The sequence below is a fragment of the Haemorhous mexicanus genome, chromosome 19 (genome assembly GCF_027477595.1).
Source record: "Haemorhous mexicanus isolate bHaeMex1 chromosome 19, bHaeMex1.pri, whole genome shotgun sequence".
Lineage (NCBI taxonomy): Eukaryota > Metazoa > Chordata > Aves > Passeriformes > Fringillidae > Haemorhous > Haemorhous mexicanus.
In genome coordinates, this window is record NC_082359.1 from 4,584,465 (window position 1) to 4,600,580 (window position 16,116).

At 50.1% G+C, this 16,116-nt stretch overlaps 1 long non-coding RNA gene across 1 annotated transcript; it reads right to left on the minus strand.

Annotated features, from left to right (window-relative positions):
* Nucleotides 1–427: 427 nt before the first annotated feature.
* On the minus strand, nucleotides 428–9,755 carry LOC132336337 (uncharacterized). Its single transcript, XR_009488857.1, has 2 exons — nucleotides 9,626–9,755; nucleotides 428–656 (listed from the first exon to the last, which is right to left on the minus strand). It is a non-coding gene; the product is annotated as an uncharacterized LOC132336337 (long non-coding RNA).
* Between the last annotated feature and the right edge of the window lie 6,361 nt (nucleotides 9,756–16,116).

Sequence of the window (16,116 nt, forward strand, 5' to 3'; positions counted from 1 at the left end):
TGGGCCTCCCTCCATCCCTAGAGCCACTCCCAGCTCCCACAGGGCCAGCAATGGGTGCAGGGCAGCTCGTGTCCAGCCTCTGGAAGCCCATTACAGTTTTATGGAGGTCACCCTCACCTAATTATGCCACTGTTCCTGCCAGCCCTGCCTGACCCCCGTGATCCCTGGAGGATTAACATGTCCTGGGCACCGGGGCCGTGGGGCAGCAGGCCCTGGGCTGCTGCAGCCCTGGGGAATTCTGACCTCGGTTGTTTTTTTCCTTGGCCAGCCCTTGGAGGAGCTGTTGAATGGGGCTTTCATTTGGCTGACCCCCGGGGTCAGCTGTTTTCGGAGCATGAAATATGGCAGTGGCTGGACAGGAGGGAAGAGATAAACTGGGCTGAGGAGCCTTAACAGGCCAATGAGCCGTGACTAATGATGATTGGGGTTTGTCTTTCCAGGCCCTAATTTATTGGGCTGCTGACCACTTAGTGCACTCCTCGGGGAATTAACTCCTTCAGGGGCAGCAGCTCTGCCCCTCTGGGGTTTGTCTGCTCCTGGCTTGATGCTTTGTAAATTCCTGGTGCCTGGATGTTCCTCTGCTCTGCTCCAGGGGGTTTCCAGATGTCTTCTGTCCCAGCAGAGTCACCAGAAACTGATGCCTTGTGAAGGCTGACCTAGAACAGGTGCAAGACAGGGTTAAAGAATAAAGCAGGGATTTATTTAAAGCCTCAATGGATCCACCTTGGGCCACACAAGAGCCCAGCCAGGGCTACACCCAAGATGAACCAAAATGGTCACAAAACGCACAACTGGTCACAGGGTCTCTCACTTTTACGAGTTCTGCTCCATTTGCATGTTGGAGTTAATTGTCCAGTTATAACTTTAGGTTATGAAGTCCCATCCTTCTTGTTTTTCTCTCTTCAGCCCACGTTGTTTGTGCTCTTGGGCCTGAGATTTGGGTCATTTGTCCTTGGTCCCCAGCTAGAGAAGGAATTGTATTTTCTCCCTACTCTGTGCAGAGAGCACACCATCCCCTAATATGAAGCTCAGACCCACACACTAAAGCAGCACAAAATCTAAAAAATATAAAAGCTAAACCTGAGGCATCAAGCTCATCCTTCCCCACTTTGGCAGGGTGAGCAAACATTTCTCCCTGCATCCTTCCCTGGTTGTTTTCTGGCCTTTTTACCCCATGTCCCCCCCAAAAAATGCTCCTTGAAGCTTTTCTCTGGGCAGATTCCCCACTTGCCCAGCTTTTTGTGCAGGCAGAGGAAGGGCCACGAGTCCCTGTGACCCTTTTGGGCAGGAGCGTGGTGGCTCCTGCGTGGCAGGCGGGTGGCACGAGCCACCAGTGCCCCAACAAAAGAGCTGGCGTGTCAAACAGGCTCTTACATCTTCATCAGGGGCTCCTAAAGCCTCCAGCTTTCTCCTGGGAGGACAGCCCCAGGCTGAGAGCACGTTCCCAGCAGCACCATCATCCATCTCTGTCACTGCTGGGCAGATGGAGATGGACAGGGGTTCTCTGGGATGGCTGCTGTGGCAGCAGCCCCTGCTCAGCAAAGTGAAGGCTCAGCACTCCAAGATCCAAGCCCCAGTTTGGCCTTTTTGTCTCCTTAACATTCAATTGTTGAAGGGTTTAATTGCCAGAATTTGGATTTCTTGCTGTTTAGCTGGTGGAAATGTTGACAGCACAAGGAACTCCTTGGCAATGTTATTTCATTTGGTGGAGGGACCTGTAAGAGTCTTCTCCAACATCCTAAAAGCTGGATGCTACAATTCAGATTTATTTTAATGGCTAAATTCTGCCTTTAATGCCCTGGGTGTGTTGAAGGAGGCTCATTTTGTTTACAAATGCCTCAGTTTCCCCACCTGAAAATAAGATTTCGGGAGAGGGAGGAGGCTGCCACTGACATTCCATGGGGTGTGTTTGTGGATCAGCAGGGGCAAAAATCCAGCAGGGGCTGGGGGAGGGATTTGGAGCAGGGAGTGCTGCTCCCCTTTCCTTGTGTCACCCCACACATGCCTGGGTCTCAGAGCCATCAGTGCTGGGGCAGTGCAGAGGAGAAATCACAGCTTTGGGGACAGACCTGAAAGAGCCATTTTCAAACCAGCCACAAACTGAATCAATTAATTGAATTATCAGTCAAGCCCCATTTAAACACTGATCCCATAAATTGAAAGGAGAGCGGCCTCCTTTGGGTAATTCCCTTAAAAGCACAGAAAAAAAATATATCAGCATTTCTGGAGAGAGAGTGGAAGAACTCCCCAGGGGCTTGCGTGGGTCCAGATCTATTTCTGCCTTTAAAAAGCTGTTCATATTCCCACACTAAGAGCTGTTCTGGCAGAGCAATTCCACAGGAGCTGTTCCTGAAGGAGAAATTCCCAGCTGGAGGGTCCTCTAGGACAGAGAGGTTTCAGCAGGGCCAAAAGATGTCCCCAGGAGCTCCCTGGCAGGTGCAGCTGGCAGGGAGCTGGGGTGAGACCCAGCCACAGGTGCCTGTCCATCCCTCAGCCCGGCCTCCCCTGCCCTTCAGGGATGTTTTGGGACTGGTTTTGTGCTGGATTACAAGGACAAGCCCTAAACCCGAGCTCTGGAATGGCACAGGGAGCAGTGGCACAGCCCCACGGTGACCTGGCACTGCAGCTTCAATCACCCTGTCACTCATTAATGCAAATTACCCCGGAGTCCCTGATCCCTGCAGGGCTCCCTGAGCATTCCTGGGCAGGCAGGAGAGCTCTGCAGCTCCTCCAGCCATCACCTGGCACAGCATTTCACTGCAAATCCAGGGCTGGTTTACCAAACCAGCTGAAGCTGGGCTCAGGTGAGGGCTTTGTGCTGGGGCTTTGCAGCAGCTGAAGCCAGTTCTGTGAATAAATGGGATTGGCAGAAGGATTCTGAGGGAGGTGAGGGTTTTACATTATTATTTGTGGGGAAAAATGAATAATTAAAAGAAATTTCAGGCAGAGCCAGGGAGCTTCTCTGTGTTCATACCTCCACATTTCCAGATTTGTTTCTAACCACTTCTCAGTAACTTAAAAAATAGCAGGGTTATTTATTACTCTGCTTTTGGGGGGGGCAGAATTAATAGATTTTGGAAAGAAAGGAAGCAATTAATTTTTTTTTTTAATGCTTCAAAAATAGCAGGGAGAAGGGAGAAGGAGAGGGAGAAGGAGAGGGAGAAGGAGAGGGAGAAGGAGAGGGAGAAGGAGAGGGAGAAGGAGAGGGAGAAGGAGAGGGAGAAGGAGAGGGAGAAGGAGAGGGAGAAGGAGAGGGAGAAGGAGAGGGAGAAGGAGAGGGAGAAGGAGAGGGAGAAGGAGAGAAAGAGAGAGAGGAGAGAAAGAGAGAGAGATTGCCTCTTTCTCTGCCCAGGCAACAGACTGGCACCTCCTGGGCATCATCTGAGCCACCATTCCATGTCCTGTTTGATGTCCCCTGGCCACTGTCACTGTTATCAGTGCCTGGTGCCCGGGCAGGAGGGCTCGCTGCTGCCCCAGGTGAGACCACACACGAGCAGAGCTGTCCTGCCCACGGATGGACAGGAAGGATGCAGGGGATGGGTGAGGGATGGCAGCCGGTAAGGATGTGAGAAACGTGAGGCTGAGTCAGCAGAGAGGAGGGAAAATGCAGAAGGAAGAAGGAAAAAAAAAAAAAAAAAAAAGGAAGGCAGGCTGAGAAAGTGCTGCTATGGCAGGCTGGGTGCAGCCCTCAGGGCTCTGGTGATTAGCCAAGACATGATCCAGCCTTGGCTGGCCCGGTGCAGGGTAAGAGGTCAGCAGCAGTTTGATAAAACAGAGCATCCCCAGCTCCTCCGGGGCTGAGCCTGCACTGCACAGGTCTCTGGGCAAGCAGCCCCTAAAAAACACCAGTGGCCACTGGCCCAGCTCTGCCTGGACCCCCAAAATGGGCCCGTGTGGGGACAGATGAGTCTTGCAAAGACACGGGGCAGCTGCTTCTCCCTGTGCTGTCAGAGCTGGGGAGGGGAGGGGAGGTGGGGACGGGTCCTTTTGAAGTGCCCCCAGTACCTGCTGTCACAGGGCCCTAATGGATGGGAGATGGCTCCTGGCTGCCTGAAACCCCAGCCCAGCCTTGTAAAAGAGGAGCTGAACCTAAAAGAGAGGGGGAGATGTTTAACAGAGACAAGACCTGGAGATCAAGAGGAGAGAGGAACATCCCAGCACATCAGCTTAACCCTTCCACTACCGATTTCTGTGCCTCTGCAAAGAAATCCCAGCGTGGAGTAGAGCAGGAAGAAAAAAGACATTTCACAAACATCCCAGCTTGGGGTTTGGGATGGGAAATGTAGTTTCTCCTGCCCCGAAGCCTCTGCTTTCCTCTCCCATGCTCTGGGCAGCATCTCCCAGCCCACAGCCGGGGTGTGAGTGGCTGGGAAATCATTAATTCAGCTACAGATGCTTTGGTGAGTTTGGATAAACAGCCTGCTGTTGTTCTGCACATGGGAGTTACTGTAGGAGCTGCTGAAAGGCCCGGGATTTATGGCCTTGGAAAATGATTTATTTTGTTAAGCCCACAGCTGATACAGCTGGGGAAATACCAGTGTGGGATCTCCCTGTACTGCTGCTCCCTCAATGCTGCATCAGAGCCACCAGAATCCTCTAGGGAAGGGGAAAATGCTGGGACAAAAAAAAAAAAAAAAAAAAAAAAAAAAAAGGTGGTTTATCACCTGCTGCTCACCATGGTGGTAATAAACACTGTGTGTGCAGATCTGTGCCCACACTCACACCTGGAAGTGTCCAAGGGCAGTCTGGACAGGGCTTGGAGCCACCTGGAATGGTGGAAGGTGTCCCTGCCCGTGGCAGGGGTGGGGCTGGATGGGCTCTCAGGTCCCTTCCCACCCAAAGCATTCCATGATTCTGGGATTCATTGGGCACAGACCCAGGATGAACAGGAGCAGGCTGGCCACCAACAAGCTCCTACCCCAAAAGCAAATCCTCAGCACACCACCAGCAGCCACTGCTGCCTCTCAAAGCTGCCCCAGGACTTTGGGGATCACTCCTTTGATCCTTTATTCTGAGCAAAGTGCTGGTTTGGGGTGGACCTGCCTCTCCCCTCCCACAACCTTGCACCACCCACTGCACCCTGGGGTTCCCCAGTGCCTTCACACCCTCCCCATGCCACCAGGAAATCCTTCTCCAGTTCAGCCAAGGAGGAGATTTGTGGTGCCACCCTCCCACCTGACAGGGCTGTTACTTCTTCATGCACAGCATCATTTTGGGGTCTGGAACCATTGGAACTAAGGCTCAGCCTCCCCTAAAATCCAGCCCCACCCAGAGACGCTTTTGCCACAGGATTTCTCCAGATTTACCTCACTGGAGGTCACAGCCATGCAAAATCTCAATTCACACCAAGTTGTCCCACCTGCAGCATTTCTCCTCTGCCCCGGGGAGTTCAGGGAGGTGTCAGCAATTAGTGCCAATCATTTCACACCCCCCAGGGCTCAGCACTCCCATTCAGGTGGGGAGGTGCTGCTGCTGCCTCTGGAATGATCTCTGACTCTGTCACCAGTGGGATGGGCTGCAGTAAATCAGCTCTGACAGAGAGAAACCCTTCCTAGAGGAAGCATCTACTCCCTCCACCCTTTTCTGTTAATTCAGGATTCTGCAGAGTTAAATAGTGAAGAATTTCTGTCTGGGAAGTCCTGCAAGGAGGAATTTACACTCAGTGATGCTCTGGGGTGCTCAGTCCAGCCCCAGCTGTGTCCTCCCAGGACAGACACCCTGGGATGGCCTGGGAGGTGCAAAATCCTCCCTGCCTGCCTTACTCCAGGCATGGGGACAGCTGATGTCCCCTGTCACTGCTGTGGCTGAGTCTGACCCTGCCTGCAGCACTTTAAACCGGGTTATTCCCATTTTGAAACTGCAGGGGGGCTCAGGTCTGAGAAGATTTTCAGGTGGAGCAGGACATTTGGGCCAGGCACTGCAAAAAGGGAGCAGGGCATGGACCTGTTCACTCAGCCTGGTGTCCCAGCCAGCCTCAATGGGAAATAATTGCAAATTTCTTCATTGAGCACCATCCATCACCCCCCATTCTCACACACCCACCAGAGGGATCTCCTCAAGAGCAGATTCACCTCTTTGGGCCCAGCTGAGGTGCAAAGGGGCAGAACAGCTGTGGGACTCACACATGAATCATCAGAGGTTACCAAAGCCCTCATTAAGCAAAGCAGGCTTGGCTTTCCAAAGGATGGGATGAAAGGCAAATGTCTCCTGTTACAAGTGCAGTGTCCAGCAAAAGAAAAATCCCTGCCTGGTCTAGATAAGGGCAAGGGTAGGTATGTCTGAAATATTTCTATTACTTCAAAGTTCATAAATCTATTGGTTTAAAACTGTCAACAAGAAAGAGGAAATACGAGCTACAGACATGGTTATCACCAGGAAAGGAATTTCCTCCAAAGGGAGAGCAAGACAGTAAGGCCAGGAAAGAGGGGCAGATAGGGAAATAGCTCTATGAGATGTCAGGAATCTGGATGAGCCTGGCCTAGGAATATCTTTTCATTGACTCCAGCAGGCTCTGTCTGTGCCCAGCCCAAAAGGATGCTCAGGGAAGACTCATTTGACACTCACCAGCTGAAAAAAAACAGGTACTAGAAAGTGTGTGGGTTTATTGGTATGATTTTGTTGGGTCGTTTGGACTTTTTTTTTTTAATAAAGCTTTTGAAATATTTCAGGATTTTGTCAAAAAATCCTCGATCCTGCTTTTTGGTGCACTGAACTGGTGTTCCCAGGAAGAAAAGTCACATGGCAAAGAGGTTCAGTAGCCTGGGAAAGAGGTTCCAAGGACCTCGTGGCCTCAGACAGAGAGAGCTGCAGTGCAAAAGGGAGAGGAAGGAGAGGAAGCAAGAACTGAAGAAACGGGCCCTGGACACTGTTTGAACAGGGGGAAATTGATATTAAGCCTCAGCAGCAGCTTTTCCACCCAGAAACAGCCAAACCATGAGGGATGCTCAGTTCTCCTGCCTTTACACCAGGATCTCTGCAAACACAGCCCCTGCCAGTCCCTGGGCATTGCTGCTGCAGCAGAGGGGGCTGAGAGCTCCCCAAAAAGGGATGGAAAAGGGCAGAGCTGATAGCAGCAGGTGCCAGTGGGAGCTGCACATGGAGCCACACTGTCCCTGCTCCTCTGAAAGAGTCATGGTCCAAAACAGAAAAACAGGTGTACCAACAAGTCCTCCAGAGGATTAATCACATTAATCAGGATTAATCATCCCTTAATCATCAGAGCTGTGCTCCCTCCCAGTGCTGCAGAGTGGGCATTTGGGGTGTCACCTTTGCTGTCCCCACCAGGGCTGGATGGTCACAGCCTGGAGCTGGGAATGCTCCAAGGATTCCTGTTCCCAGAGCTGTCAGGGCAGCCCTAACCCCAAAGCCCAGCAGGACCAGACAAACACAGCAGATAAAGCTCAGAGAGTTCACTCTCACCTCCTCCTACCTGAGAGCAGCCCCATCACTCCCCACCTGAATTTCACCATTTCATTTCAAATGAAACTTAAAATTAAAACAAAATTTCAGCCATTTTAAATGTCTGAAAGAGAATCTTTAATAAATCCCATCCTTCTGCTCTTCCCTTTTATCTAACTCTGCCTGAAGTCACCGTCGTGTCTCAGGGCCAAGCTCCCAGTGCTCCCCTCTCCCTCGATAACCCACCCTGCTCTGCTCCATGCCTAAGCAGTAACTTGCTCCTAGAAGAGTGTTTACATTTGAAAATAAGTCCAATTACACCAGCCCATCTAATAGTCCTCTCTGTATATGTTACTGAGTACTTAGGGCCATTTTTCTCAGAGCCATTATGCTCATGTGATTTTCCTCAAAGCCTTTCGAGGGGATTTTGTTTTGACAGCAGGGCATTAAGGGGGTGAAACTGATAGCATAAGTACCACTTACAGACTTTGATCAGCTTGCCTCATAATTCTCTTGGAGAAAGTCTTGTATATATTAGAGAAGGAAATTAATTTTATTGCCGCTGTGGCTTTTTATTTTTTTTCTCTGCCAGTAACATCCAAGCACTTGTGCTCAGATTTTTTTGGATTTTTTTTTTTTTTTTCCTTGGCAAGTCCCTCATGTTCAGAGCTGGAGTACAAATTGGGCTTTCCTCCTCCCAGGAGAGAGCTTGGGCACTCATCCTCACCAAGATATTCCTTCTGATATGATCCCAACAAGGTAACAAGAGACTTGCAAACCTCTTCCATCCCATGCACTGCATTTCAATGTTGTACAGATAAATTACAGAGAAAACATAGAAATTTTGGTCTGTAAATACCAAAAAAAGCAGATAACTGGAGTCTTGCCTTCATTTCGTATCATAAAATCATAGAATGATTTGGGTTGGAAGGCACCTTAAAGATGATGAAGCATTCCAACTCTGCCATGGAGCACCTTCCACTATCCCAGGCTGCTCCAAGCTTCATCCATCCTGGCCTTGGACACTTCCAGGGATCCAGGAGCAGCCACAGCTTCTCTGTTCCAGGATCTCCTCACCCTCCCAGGGAACAACTCCATCCCAGCACCCACCCAAGCCAGCTGTGGCAGTCTGAAGCCATTCCCTGTGTCCTGTCCCTCCAGGCCTTTGTAAACAGGTCTCTGTCCAAACAGCAATCCAGCAACTGCATCATAAATAAGAAACCCCCCCCAAAAATCTGTAAGGCAGATCTGTAACTCAGCACAACAACCCATGTCAGGCCTAACCAGGCCCTGAGTCAGGATCAGCAGCTCCCAGCCCAAATTCAGCTCCCAGGTGAGCATTTCATAGCAAGGGAATGTTCAGTCCCTGCCCAGGTCAGCCAGGCAGGCAAAGAGAGGCACCTTGGGGCTGAGATCTCCCTGGAATCGGGATGTTTCAGGGATCTTGGGGCTTTGACAGGGTGAGACATCACTGACAGGGCAAGAGCCCCTCTCCATCCTTACCCTGCTCCTGCCAAATCCGGATTGGAATCGAGAGCGGAAATGTTTGTGTGTAGCAAGTAAAGCTGGTTGGAAAATTTTTTGTCAAAACAGATTTCCATCACAAAGTGACACCCTGTTGGCTTTGGCAAATTTTTCTTCAGGAACAAAGTGGAGAGAGAAAAAAATGTAAATGTCAGCGTGCCCTTTTGACATTTTCCCCAACGCAAAGGATGGGCTTTCTTGCTTGGAAATGACTTTTCCTTGACATTCATTTTCTACATTCAGCTCAAAACAAATCAGCCTTGCTACCAAAATGGAATTTGTTGACTACTCTAAGAGGCTTTTTCCTTTTGGAATTGAATATGCAGAATTTCATGGAATGGTTTTGGTTGGAAGGGACCTTACAGATCATGTCGTGGGACACCTTCCACTGGACCAGGCTGCTCCAATCCCCATCCAGCCTGGGATATTGGCTTTTCCCAATTCAGGAAATGTATAAAACAAACTTTCTTTTTTTCCTCTTGAGTTAAAGATTCATTCTTCCTCCTCACACCCAAATTTCCCTTTTTGCTCATGCTGGAGTGACTGTTCCCTGCATTTTCAGCTCCAGCACTGTCTTTATTCCAGGTTTTCTTCTCCCAGTCCTGAATTAACATCAGACCCATCAGAAAAACACCCAAAACAAACCAAAAGTGACCTGGGTACCACATGTGCAGCTGGAACCCAGCAGATGGGGAGTGCTTACCTTGGAGATCACTGCTCACCTCTGTATTCCCAGGATTTCTCCCAGGGCCCAGCCATGGCACTCAGCAGCAGGAATTCTCAGTGCCAGTCATAAGTGACAATCTTCTGCCCTCCTGCCTCCGCCCACACTCCCTCTCTGCAGCAAGGATTCATCTACCAGGATTTCTCTCTCCCTCTCCTGCCAGGAAAAAAAAAAAATTGGGAGAAAAATCAACTGTGCCTTCTATAAAACCAGCCCCAGTTTTTCAACTCAGGCATTGTCTGGTGAAACATGATCTACTTTTTCCTCCCTGAAATAGGTTCCCAAAGCAATTGGGAATTTAATTCAGGAGACTGTAATATAGCTGCATTTTCCTTAAGCTTAACCAGCTGCAGGGAAGTGTCTCCTCCACGCCGACTGTGTGGCCATGTCCTGCTGCCAACAGGAGGTGGATCTGTGGGGATTGATCCCCACCACATCACTCCAGGGGCTGGAAAGGGCACTTGGATATCTGTCTTGGAGAGCTGCAGCTTGCTGAGACACATGGCACATCATTTCTTTCCTTGGAGTGCAGTTTTGGACTCACACCAGCCCTGGAAAACAGGGAGCAGGCTCAGCTCTGTCACTGCAATATTTCCCAGCCTCTTTGCTGTAATGAAAAGATCTCAAATCCACTCCTGTGTGACCTCAGCAAATACAACTCCCAGTTACTGAGTGTTGGTGTTGCAAATAAATTCTGGAATGAGCCTGGAAAACCAGCAGTTCTCAACAAAACCTCCTCCATCTCAGCTGTTTTAGACTCCAAGTGCCCATTGGCAGTCAAAGAAGAACTGGGGCCCTTCCTGTGCCACCCTGCACACCCAAATTCTCAGTCCATGATGATCAAACTCTCCCAAAACTGTGGAGGATCCATGAGAGATAACCAGGGAAAGCAATCTGTAATCAGAAGCTTCAAAATCTCTGAGCAAGTCTCCCGAGGAGTTCCAGGGGAAATCAGCAACTCACACACAGACTGAGAACAGCCAGGCCAAACCTTGATTTTTTTACCCAGCCAAAGCTGATGAAACATCTGCCTCCTCCTCCCCACATTTCTCCCATGTGCACTAAATTTATCTTGCTAGAAACTACCTAAATATTCCCACAGGGGCCTTCCAGGGCAGCTCTGCTCTCCAGCACACAAAGCCAAGCCGTGCTCAGGTCCTGCCTGGCCCAGGAGCACAGCAAGTTTTGCAGCTGGTGCCAAGGATTCCCCTTGGCTTTGCAGCTGATTCCAGGCTAGGGCCAAACTCCAACAAGAGCCAGGATCATTCCCTCCCATCTTGGCAGCCCTGGGGCAATTACACCACAAAATAACACCTCAACACCAAGGTTTAGGGGAGAGAATTCTGAGCTTCGAGCCAAAAAGGGACATTTTGTGGCCTCCTGGATGTATCCTGGGAGCAGTGGGATTTACCAAGGGGTCACAGGCTGCTGGACCTCCCTGGTGTGATGAAACTCAGCTGCTGAGGGCAGGAGAAAGCACTTTAGATAAGAGGTCAGCAGAGGGGAAAAAAGGAGCGAGGCTGGGGCATATTTGACACTGTCAATCACAGATCTCACCAGTCCCTGTGGGAAAGGCTGGAATTCTGAGAGCAGGAGCATCACACACTGTCCCTGCAGGCAGGACAGCCTTGCTCTCAGCTCAGGTGGCCCTGGTGCACATCAGAGCCCTCCCAGGGGAAGGTGCCCCAGCCCCAGAGCCAGTGACCCTCACAGAGAAAAATCCAGGCTGACAATTTATTGATAACATCAACCGACACCTGAGTGCTGCCTGCACTGCAGGACACAGGTGGGGAGCAAGGGATGCTTCCCAAAGTCCCACCTGGCCTCACACTTCCCTTCCTGCCACTTCCAGGTGCTTTCAGCAAGGACAATCGATGTGTCCCAGCTCTCCCTTGCTTTGCTGACAAATGAGAACTTCAGAGCTTTGCTCAGGGTCAAGAGCAGGGGCTGTGCTGACAGGGCAGGGAGGGGGAGGGAGCCCAGGCTTCTTGCTCAAAGGAACCTTTCAGGATTGACTTTCTTGAATAAAAAAGCAAAAAGAAGGTAGATAGAGTTAAAGAGGTAATTAAACAAAGAAACTCAAATTAGATCAAATTATTGCTCTAGCCCCCCCCTAAACTGTAGCCCAGCAGTGTTGGAGCTAACAGAGAACCAGCACTAAACACCAGTCAGAATATTTAACTGTATTTTGCTCCCCAAAAACCATCACTGCTGGGGTGTTAAAACTTCAGAATCCAGTCCTTGTGCAGGCAAAGGTGATGGCAGGACACTGTGCTGCCCATCCTGAGCACCCCCAGGGAAAGGCACCTGCCTGTGGTGCAGAAACCTCTGCACAGGCTTGGGGACAGGGCAGGGAGGGAAAGCAGCAGCTCTGTCCCTGCAGGACACGGGGGAAGTGACTCACAGGGAGAAGGTCATGCAGGAGGGAGGCTGGAGACAAACTGCCCACAGCAGACAAGCCAGGACACTCCAGGTGATAAATTACCTGCAGCACACCCAGGAGAGCAGGGACATCCAAACCACAGCAAGGCCTCAGAGCTGCCCTTAAACAGAGCTCCAGGGTGGCCCAGGTGAGGCTCCTCAGGTTAATTAACACCAATTAATGCCTTGCACCTTCATCTGCTGTGACAGGGGAGAGCCTCTGGGGGAAAAAAAAAAAAAAAAAAAAAAAAAAAAAAAAAAAAAAAAAAAAAAAAAAAAAAAAAAAAAAAAAAAAAGAGAGAGAGAGAGAGTCTCTATCTGAGGAAATGTCTTCTAAGGGCAGCAGAAGCTGGGCTCACCTCCCAAGGGCTGCCCAGGCTGGGGCAGCCAGCACAGGGAGCTGCTCTGGTGGCTTTGCTGGGCAGTGACACATGGGCAGGTGTGTGACACCACGGTGAGAAGTCATTTCTCACTGTCCCCCACAGACCTGGGAACTGTGCAGGATGCTCCAGCTGAGTTGTCCCAGGTGAAAGTCTTCCCTTGGAGCTCTCCTTCCATCCCACACTCCCCCAGAGCTGGGTAACTCCTGGTCACCAAACCACCTCTGTTCCCAAGCTCTCAGTTCTGGGCACCTACACAACAGAAAGGAGAAAAATGCAGGGGTTTTAAGGCAAAATTTAGGAGAACTCTCAGACACAACTTTTGGAGCACGACCAGACTTTGAAGGGGCACAGATTTGTAAAGGCTCAGATTTAATCAATGCTCTGTGTCATGGTCAGGGAATTGCAAATCAGAGACTGGTTTGGGAGCTTAAAGAGCATTTCATATCCAGCAGGAGAGCAGAGGGGAGCAGGCAGGGAGGAGGGAGCTCCAATCCCTGCTGATGCCTGGAGTTTCCAAGAGCACATCGATGCATTGTACAGCAGAGGGAGGCCTTTGGAGCAGGCTTTGACTTGATGCCAGGCCTGGGCCGTGTGCTGCTTTGTATTAATTTGTGTAAGTTCAGGAATAAACTGTGCTTGGCTTGTCTATGAATTTTAAAGGAATTGTTAACACGTTTTTATGAATGGAGGAGGAGGTGCTGGCTGAGGAGGGTGCCTGCTTGTTGTTTCAAGCGGAGGAAATCAATCATGGTTTTTCGCAAAATAAAACTTTATTGAGCTGTAATAAACAGATACTTCTAAAAAACACTTAAAACCACAGAAGCAAGGGGAAGGTGCTTGACTGCTTCAGCAGGAATTGCAGGTCAGTGAAGGATCCAAGCTCTTTTTTCATTCCTAACATCAGGGAAGAAGATGCAGACGTGTGCTGCAGGCCTGGCTGGATGGTGGCTGGAAGATGTGCCCACAGATGATGGCTGGGCTCAGCAGGAGACACCACAGAGCAGCTGCCAGATGCCAGTCTGGAGATGCTTTGATGCAAAAAGGACTTGATGATCTTTGTAGGCTTTTTTTTAATGATTCTGAGACGCTCTGCAGGGCCAAAGGCTGCCCAGGGTTGTGACGGAGGAATGTCCCCCTCCCTGTGCTCTCTGCTCCCACCCACCCTCTCCCATCCTTTCCAGAGGTTTTGACTCATGAGGTGGTTGGGAAACACAACCTCCCACATCTATTTCTTCATCCCCTTTTAGCAGCTTAGGGTTGTTGCTGGGGAATTGGGAAAACTGGAGGTTTTTCCTGTGAAAATCAGAATTAAGTCAGTTTAATTAAGAACAGAGCAGCAGCTCCCACTGTGGTGAGTCCCTCTCCCTTCTGCCACCCACTGCCAGCTCTTTTGGGAGAGTGAGAGCACAGAGCTACAGAAAGGACCCCTGTGCTAAGGGGAGGTCATCTGGTGTCAGTAATTTCAGATTACTCCTCTCCCTCTGCCCCACAGCCTCAGGAATGAAAAGCTTCAGATGTCTGTGAGGAGACAGAGGGAAAAGGGTGAGAGACAGAGACTTGCAGGTCTCCAGGATCTCCAGGGCTTTGGCTTCTCCACAGCACTCAGTGGAGAGAGCAGAGCATGTCCTGGTGTGGAATGCAGTCAACTTCCTGAGCATGTAACAGAAGTGGAAATAATAGGGAATAAAAAGGTGATCCAGGCCAAGAGAAACCCCAAGGTGAGGAAGTTCACAGAGCTGCCTGTTCCTGCAAGCTGAGCTCTCCAAAGCCAAACTCTCCCCAGCCAGGAGACAAAGCAGTCCTGCTCCTTTCCTTCCCAAAACTCCGGGCCATTCATCTTGGAATGGGAGACTGGGACTGGAAATCCAATGGGCTGGCTCTTGGTGCTTCCATTAGGTTTGTGTTATAGAGTTATTCATAAAAGGTCCTGCAGACTCAGTGACCAGTCCCTGGATTGCTTCCAAGGATTATTTCAACTTTTCCATATTTTCTAGGCCTCGATTTGGACGTGTGACTTGGGCCAGTGCGCTGATTGATGTTGCTAAAAATGCACACTGCCCCCTCCTACTCCTCTGGAAAAAATGTGTTTTGGAATGTCTCTGGATCACTTTTCATGGGGAACTTCTGGAGATCACCGGGGTTTGTTGTTAAAATCAACCTCCAAGGCAATTCCCTGGCCCCCTGTCTGGGCACAGGGGTTGGCTGCCTCTTTGTGCTGCTTGAGGACAGGAGACATTCTCAGAGCTCATGAGCAGAAAAAGGAAAACAGAACTCATTCCTTTGCCTGGTTTTCTGTGCTCTGATGCCCCACTGGAGAGTGGCCTGGGATGGGATCATTTTGTGGCACCTCCATCCTGCTCACTCCCCTGATGCTGCCGGGTGGGATCCCCATCCCCAGGTAACACCATTTCTCCAGAGGTGATCCCAGCAGGAAATGAGCTTTTCCATCTCAGCTGGTGCTGAACATCAGAGCTGAAGGATACACACCAAACCTGTCCAAACATCCTCAAAATAAAGGGGGAAAAGGGCAGCTCTTGTCCCATGTTGTTCACCCATCCCACTTGAGGCAGGGATGAACTGAATCCCCCAAGGAAAGCATTTCTCTTTTTCCTCTAAGCCTGAAACAGCAATTTAAACACACCACACTCTGGGATCACAAAATCCAGAGCCAAATTTGTGTTGTCCAGAGCTGCACAGAGCCCAGGATGTGTTGAAGAGAATTATTCATGACTTTTACACTCAAAACCAAATACTTGAAGCCAATAGACCTGGAGATGTCAACACCACCAAGGCACAAACTCCAGATCATTTGCAACGTTGCAAGATTCAATGCAGAGAAATACAACTTTCAATAACCCTAATCTGCAAGAAAACATGTATAAAATGTGACAGGAAAGAAAGAAAATTTAAAGAAGAAGGACTGAAGGTGGGGTTTTCACTCTGTGGCTCCTGAGCTTGTAGGAGGTCTCATTTTCCGGCGATTCTCTGCGAGTGGCAGAAATTGGCTTTATTTAAAGAAAATGAAAGTTCAAGTAATTACAGGGCTTCAGGAGCCAAGACTCTAAGAAAAACACGGAGTATTTCGAGAGCTGGCAGTACTGCCTGTGGAAAAGGAGTGAGTCAGGGTGTCCTTTTGGACTCGTGTGTGGGGGAAGGAGACCAGCACAGCTCGTGTGGCTGGGGGCCCAGTGGCCACCTCCCCAGCACGGCTCTGACAGAATCCATGGATGCTGGAGTGGCTGGGAGCAGGGATTGGGAGCCCCTTGTGCCCTCAGCCACCTGCCTGGGGTGCAGCAGGGACAGAAATGTGGCAATCTGGGGGAGAAGGGAGATGAGCAGGGGGAGTCCCTGGACTTGGAGGCACAATGGAGGGATTCATTGTGAACCAGCAGAGAGGTCAAATCCATTGAACCATTGTGAGCCCTGCAGAGAGGTAAAATCCCTCATTTCCTGGGCAAAGACTTGGAAATAACTGGTCCTTCTTGTTCCTTTTCCTGCCTAGTGCCAGCAGAAAAGGGCAGAGGGCGGCTCAAGCCCTCAAACCCAGCTGGCCCAGTGGGAGCAGGGACATGTTCAGCCTTGCTGGAAGAATCCAATCAATATTTCAGCAGTCCCAAAGCTGGTTTGTTGTTTTTCTTGTACCTGATGTCCTTCCAGGCTGCCACC